Raw genomic sequence first — 6000 nt, forward strand, 5'->3', positions numbered from 1 at the left:
TTGACCACATCTTAACAAGTGGAAATAAGGAAGATATAAGAGTAAATGTTTTCTGAAAAAAAAGAGGGGAAAGGGAATCAGTGGGATACGATGGGCCTTGTTAATTTTATTGGTCCAAATCATGATAATGATACGATTCAAGTGTGGATGTACTTGTCAATATATTTAGTCATCAATGCTCACGATCAAAAAGCTTTGGGGGTAATTAATCCCCCATCCTCCAAAAGACCGCGTTATAACAAAAAGTCCCCGTTGACCGGTCTTAAAATATTCCGTCCAATATCTCCATCAAGTTTAATTTTCGGTCTCTGAGCCCCTTTTATTTTTTTCAAAAAATGACAAAAATACCCCATGCCCCTATTGATCTCCTATTTCCAGAAGAAGGAGAAGAAAAAGGTACGGCCGCCGCCGACCATGGCCCGTCCCCGCCCAAGCTCCCTCCCGCGGCCGCCATCGGCCCCGGCTCGCCCCCTCCCGCAGCCTCACCCCCTCCCGTGCCCTGCCCCTCCTGATCTTCCGTTCCCAGAAGAAAAAGAAGAAGAAAAAGGACCGGCCGCTGCTGATCGCGGCTTGTGCCTGCCCGAGCTCCCTCCCGTGGCCGCCGCCGGCCCCAGCTCGCCCCCTCCCGAGCCCCCTCCCGCGGCCTCGCCTCCTCCCGAGCCCCCTCCCACAGCCTGCCCCCGCCCGAGCTCCCTCCCGCAGCCGCCGTCGGCCCCGGCTTGCCCCCTCCCACGGCTGCGCCGCCAGGAATGCCTCGCCCCTTCACGAGCCCCCTCCTGCAGCCGTCGCCGGCCACAACCCGTTCTCCTCCCGCGTCCTCCGCGGCTTGGCCCCTTTCTGGGGCCGTCGGCCTCGCAAGAGGAGAGGCGTTCTCCGCTGGCTAGCCGCTGCCGGCCACGCCCCCTCCCGCGGCTCGCTCCAACGGCCGCCATGGCCCGGCCCCCTTCCGGCGCCGCCGGCTCGCGGGAGGAGAAGAAAGAAGAAGAGGGGAAGAAGAGAAGGGAAAAAAAAGAAAAGGAAAGAAAAAGAAGAAAAAAAAGAAACAAAAATAAATAAATAAATACAAAAATAAATAAATAAATATAAATAAATGAATAAATAAATAAATAATATATTTTAATGAAATAAAATAATTATATATAAATAAATAAATAAAGCCGCCACGGTCAGGCCCTCTCCCGCGGCCTCCTTCCGGCGCTGCCGGCTCGCGGGAGGAGAAGAAAGAAGAAGAGGGGAAGAAGAGAAGGGAAAAAAAAGAAAAAAAAAGAAAAGGAAAGAAAAAGAAGAAAAAAAAGAAACAAAAATAAATAAATAAATGCAAAAATAAATAAATAAATATAAATAAATGAATAAATAAATAAATAAATAATATATTTTAATGAAATAAAATAATTATATATAAATAAATAAATAAAGCCGCCACGGTCAGGCCCTCTCCCGCGGCCTCCTTCCGGCGCTGCCGGCTCGCGGGAGGAGAAGAAAGAAGAAGAGGGGAAGAAGAGAAGGGAAAAAAAGAAAAAAAAAGAAAAGGAAAGAAAAAGAAGAAAAAAAGGGAAACAAAAATAAATAAATAAATGCAAAAATAAATAAATAAATATAAATAAATGAATAAATAAATAAATAAATAATATATTTTAATGAAATAAAATAATTATATATAAATAAATAAATAAAGCCGCCACGGTCAGGCCCTCTCCCGCGGCCTCCTTCCGGCGTTGCCGGCTCGCGGGAGGAGAAGAAAGAAGAAAGAAGAAGAAAGGAAGAAGAGAAGAAAAAAAGGAAAAAAAAAGAAAAGGAAAAAAAAGAAAAAAAGAAAACAAAAGAAAAGAAAAAAAAACAGAAGAAAAGGAAAGAAAAAGAAGATTTAAGTATGTGCAAAGAAAACTTAATTGTGTATAGAGAATACTTAACTATGTGCATCATTGCACACACTTAACTGTGTGATGCATAGAACACTTAACTGTATGCAGAGAAGATTTAAGTATGTGCAGAGAAGACTTAATTGTATATAGAAAATATTTAACTTGACTATATGATGTATAGAATACTTAACTATATTGAAAGAAGATTTAAGTGTGTGCAGAAAAGACTTAATTGTGTGCAGAGAAGGAAAAAAAAAGAAAAGAAAAAGAAGAGAAAAAAAGAAAAAGAACAAAAAAGAAAAAGAAAGAAAAAAAGGAAAGAAAAAGAAGAGAAGGAAAGAAAAGGAAAAAAAGGAAAGAAAAAGAAGAAAATAAAAGAAAAAGGAAGAAAAGGAAAGAAAGAGAATAAAAGGAAAAAAAAAGGAAGAAAAGGAAAAAAAAAGAAGAAGAAAAAGGAAAGAAAAAGAAGAGAAAGAAAGAAAAAGAAAAAAAAGGAAAGAAAAGAAGAGAAGGAAAGAAAAAGAAGAAAAGAAAAAAAAAAGAAAAAAAAAGAAAGAAAAAAAAAAGAACTTAACTGTGTGATACATAGAACACTTAACTGTGTGTAGAGAAGATTTAAATGTATGAAGAGAAAATTTAATTGTGTACAAAGAAAACTTAACTGTGTGATGCATAGAATACTTAACTGTATGTAGAGAAGATTTAAATGTATGCAGAGAAGACTTAATTGTGTACATAAAAACTTAACTGTGTGGTGCACACAGTTAAATATTATCTGTACATAATTAAGTTTCTCTGCACACACTTAACTATGTGATGCAGAGAACACTTAAGTGTGATGCATAGAACACTTAACCGTGTGCAGAGAAGATTTAAATGTGTGAAGAGAAAATTTAATTTTGTACAAAAAAAACTTAACTATGTGATGCATAGAATACTTAACTGTATGCAGAGAAGCTTTAAATGCATGCAGAGAAGACTTAATTGTGTACATAAAAACTTAACTGTGTGGTGCATATAGTTAAGTATTATCTGTATATAATTAAGTTTTCTCTGCACACACTTAACTATGTGATGCAGAGAACACTTAACTGTGTGCAGAGAAGAAAAAAAGGAAGAGAAGGAAAGAAATAGAAGAAGAAAAAGGAAAGAAAAAGAAAAAAAAGGGAAAGAAAAAGAAAGAAAGAAAAGAAAAAGGAAAAAAAGGAAAGAAAAAGAAGGAAAGGGAAAGAAAAAGAAAAAAAGGAAAAAAAGAAGAAAAGGAAAAAAAATGAAAAGAAAAAAGAGGAAGAAAAAGGAAAGAAAAAGGAAAGAAAAAGAAGAAAAATGAAAGAAAAAGAATACTTAACTGTGTGATGCACGCAATTAAGTATTCTCTGTACATAATTAAGTGTGTGCAAAGAAGACTTAATTATATGCAGAGAATATTTAACTTAACTGTGTGCTGTATAGAACACTTAATATGTGCAGAGAAGATTTAAGTGTGTGCAGAGAAAACTTAATTGTGTATAAAGAATATATAACTATGTACATAGAAGATTTAAGTGTGTGCAAAGAAGACTTAATTATATGCAGAGAATATTTAACTTAACTGTGTGCCGTATAGAACACTTAATATGTGCAGAGAAGATTTAAGTGTGTGCAGAGAAAATTTAATTGTGTATAAAGAATATATAACTATGTACAGAGAAGATTTAAGTGTGTGCAGAGAAGACTTAATTATGTACAGAAAAAGAATAAAAAAAGAAAAGAAAAAAGGGAAAGAAAAGCAAATAAGGAAAGAAAAGGAAGAAAAGGAAAAAAAGAAAGAAAAAGAAAATAGGAAAGAAAAAGCAAATAAGGAAAGAAAAAGAAGAAAAAGAAAGAAAAAGAAAAGAAAAGGAAAGAAAAGGAAAAAAAGGAAAGAAAAAGAAGAAGATAAAAGAAAAAGGAAGAAAAGGAAAGAAAAAGAAAAAAAGGAAAGAAAAGGAAGAAAAGGAAGAAAAGAAGAAAAAAAAGAAAAAAAAGAAGAAGAAAAAGGAAAGAAAATGAAGAGAAGAAAAGAAAAAGAACATTTAACTGTGTGATGCATAGAACACTTAACTATGTACAGAGAAGATTTGCATGCAAAAAAGACTTAATTATGTACAGATAATACTTAACTTAACTGTGTGATGTATATAACACTTAACTATATGCAGAGAAGATTTAAGTGTGTGCAGAGAAGCTTGGCACATAAGTAATATACCATGGCACACATTTAAGTAAGCTTGACACACAATTAATCAATGTTTGAACACTTAATCCAGCCTGACACATAGTTAAATCTTCTCAGCACACAGTTAAGTAAGATTTAACTGTGTGCTAGGCTGGATTAAGTGTTCAAACATTGACTAACTGTGTGCCAAGCTTATTTAAATATGTGCCATATTATATTACATGTGTACCAAGCTTACTAACCTAACTGCCACTTACGAATCATTTTTTTTTTCTTCCTTTTTCTTTTCTTTTCTTCTTTTTCTTTTCCTTCTCTTCTTTTTCTTTCCTTTTTCTTCTTTTTTTTTTCTTTTCTTCTTTTTCTTTCCTTTTCTTCCTTTTCTTTCCTTTTCTTTCTTTTTTTTTCTTTCTTTTTTCTTCTATTCTTCTCCTTCCTTCTTATGTATTTATTTTTATTTTATTTCATTGAAATATATTTAGTTATTATCTTATTTATTTATTTATTTATTCATTCATTCATAGATATAATTATTTATTTATTTATTTCTTTATTTCTTTTTTTTTCTTTTCTTTCCTTTTCTTTTCTTTTTTTTCTTTCCTTTTTCTTCTTTTTTTCTTTTCTTTTTTCTTCTCTTCCTCTCCTCCCTTCTTATTTATTTATTTATTATTTTATTTCATTGAGATATATTTAGTTATTATCTTAATTATTTTTTTTATTCGTTCATTCATAAATATATTTATTTATGTATTTATTTATTTATTTATTTTTTCTTCTTTTCTCTCTCATTTTTTCTTTTCTTCTTTTTCTTTCCTTTTTCTTCTTTTTTTCTTCTTTTCTTTTTTCTTTGCTTCTTGTCCTCCGTTTTTCTCCTCCCGCGAGGTCGGTGGTGCCGGAAGGAGGGCAGGCCGCGGCGGCCGTGGGAGGGGGTCGGCCGACCCGGTGCGGTTGGCGAGCCGCGGCGGCCGCTAGCGGAGGCCTCCTCCTCCTCTGGATTCTGCCACAGATCTCTTCTCCGCTCGGGAGGCGGGTCGTGCTCGGGGAAGATAGCTCTCTGTCGGATCGGGGCGCGGTCGACGGCGACACGGTGGATCTCCTTTCCGCATTGGTCGTGGCCGGTCGGCGACGGGGTTTTTCCTTTCCTCCACGAAAGATCTCGGCTTGGGAGAGGGAAGAGGCGGATTGTGGCCGGCGACGGAGAGAGAAAAGTGGCTCCGGAAGAAGAGAGAGCACCCACGAAAAAAATGGGGGAATTGATTGACTTCTTTTATTGCGAGGAGGAGTAAAAGGTAATTTCGTCTCCAAATATAAATCTAAAATCGTAAAGGACCGGGAGTTAAACCACCGGTCAATAGGGACTTTTCCTTAGGTTCCGGTCCAACACCGGACCGCCCACCAATTACCCCAACGGCATCTATTTTCAACCAAATGACCGCGCGCATTCAAACATCATTTCCGTTCAAAAGATCCACCCTTGCATACGAAGAACAATGGACTAACTGAACCCCCACCCTCTCCACTCCATATATATCTCCAACCTCATTATGTAGCAAACATCCATGGCTTTTCTATAGCTTCTTCCTTCACCAACTGCTCTCTCTCTCTTCCTAATAACCATGTCTGCTCTTCAAGGGTGGTTCCTTCTACTGATGCTGATGGCTCCTCTATTCATTTCATCCACCGGAGCTTGGCCACCCAGATTTCTTGTGTCAGTCTCCGATCGGTCTGCCTCGTCACTTCGATCATGGCTGCAGCTGCATCTTGCCGAAGCTCTGCCAAGGGGAAGAACGACGCCGTCCGGGCCATCAACCTGCACCCACTACAGCAGCTATGGAGTCAGGAGGTGCCCGTTGAAGCTAAGGAAAATTAACCAGTGGGTCTCTCCGCAGGACTAGACTACCTTCCCACGCATAGAAGATTTTTGGCCTGAGGATTCACCTTATA

Source organism: Phoenix dactylifera, chromosome 4 (assembly GCF_051530095.1).
Source record: "Phoenix dactylifera cultivar Ajwa chromosome 4, Ajwa_hap1_PhDact_Kaust_v1.1, whole genome shotgun sequence".
In the NCBI taxonomy this organism is placed as follows: Eukaryota; Viridiplantae; Streptophyta; class Magnoliopsida; order Arecales; family Arecaceae; genus Phoenix; species Phoenix dactylifera.